At 36.8% G+C, this 1,307-nt stretch overlaps 1 non-coding gene and 1 pseudogene across 1 annotated transcript; both read left to right on the forward strand.

The window, feature by feature from the left end:
* The first annotated feature begins 253 nt into the window (after positions 1–253).
* LOC122492489 lies at positions 254–358 on the forward strand. Its single transcript, XR_006299669.1, has one exon. It is a non-coding gene; the product is annotated as a U6 spliceosomal RNA (small nuclear RNA).
* A 275-nt stretch (positions 359–633) lies between these two features.
* On the forward strand, positions 634–922 carry LOC122491024 (annotated as a pseudogene).
* Positions 923–1,307: the final 385 nt, after the last annotated feature.

Genomic DNA, 1,307 nt, shown 5'->3' on the forward strand with positions numbered 1-1,307 from the left:
AAAAGTAAAATCTGAAGAGCAATCTTGCCATTCATTTATCTGAACTAATTATAATGTAGGAATAATTCTCACAGCAGGTGAAAACTGAGAAAAAGCATGCTTTTGCAGGAAAGCAAAAACATTTTAGATTTGACATCAAAATTTTAGAAGAAACAAAGAGCTTCCTTTTTGCAAGGCAGAGTGTTTTAAGTTTGTTCTTTTTGTTACATTCACATTTTAAATGAAGTATTGGTTAAAAAATCAAGAAGATATGGTGTTTGTTTGATAGCACATTTACCAAAATTGGAATAATAGAAAATTATCAGCTTGGCCCCTGTGCAAGAATCACATGCAAATTCATGAAGTGTTTCATCTTTAAAAAGAAAGATATGGAAAAGTGTGTTCAGTTTTCTTTTTAATGTTGAGGAAATAGCATAGCATATTTTGATTTTATCTCTAGGAAGAAATTATTTCCAGAATCAACAAGGCAGAGAAGGCGTTATGCTTGAGAATCAATGGATATTCATAAATTGATTAAATTGATGGGTTGTTTTGTTTTAGTGCCACTGTAATTTGTAGCTATAAAACATAGACTATATCCTGCCGATGTGTTATTCCAGTGGCAGAGCAGTGGATTACCCTGTACCTGGCAAAATGGAGACAGAGACCATGAGGAGATACACCAGCCAGTGAATCCAGCTGTCTTCCCGGTCTGACCATGGTGCTGTTGGCTACTGGTATGTTCTTTACCTCCTGGTTCTTCGTTTCTTAGGCTACCTCCATCCAGTACACTTGGGGTATCTACAAAGAGCTCCTCATCTCCTTGGTGGCCTTATTCTTCCTTGGCTTTGGAGTCCTCTTCCTGCTACTCTGGGGCAGCATCTATGTTACAAGCACGCAAGGGTTCCAGTCAGGTGGCTTCACTGATCCCTGCTTTAAGTAAATTAATTTTTTTTACTATTGCTGGAAGTGTCCCACCTGCTGCTCACTATAAAGGCAGATGTGTGACAGTCCCAAAAATAGAGAATATATTCTTTCTTAAGAAGGCAGCCTGGTGAGGTAGAAAGTGTTGGATAGTAATTCACATCCTGATACATACTTGTTAGCTGTGTGAGTTTGGGTTTGCTGCTATTTACCTCATGAAGCCATAGGATGCGGAGCTGGTGTGAAGACAAACTATTATGGTATGTAATGGGCCTAACTGTTCTGGCATATGGTTAAACATTATTGTAGCCATATTTTTCCTTATTTTTCACCTTTATAAGTTTTGTTATTTAAATTCTTTTAAGTTTTATTACCTTTCTTTTTGAGGAAAAATTCTGTTATTT

Source organism: Prionailurus bengalensis, chromosome C2 (genome assembly GCF_016509475.1).
Source record: "Prionailurus bengalensis isolate Pbe53 chromosome C2, Fcat_Pben_1.1_paternal_pri, whole genome shotgun sequence".
NCBI classification, from domain to species: domain Eukaryota; kingdom Metazoa; phylum Chordata; class Mammalia; order Carnivora; family Felidae; genus Prionailurus; species Prionailurus bengalensis.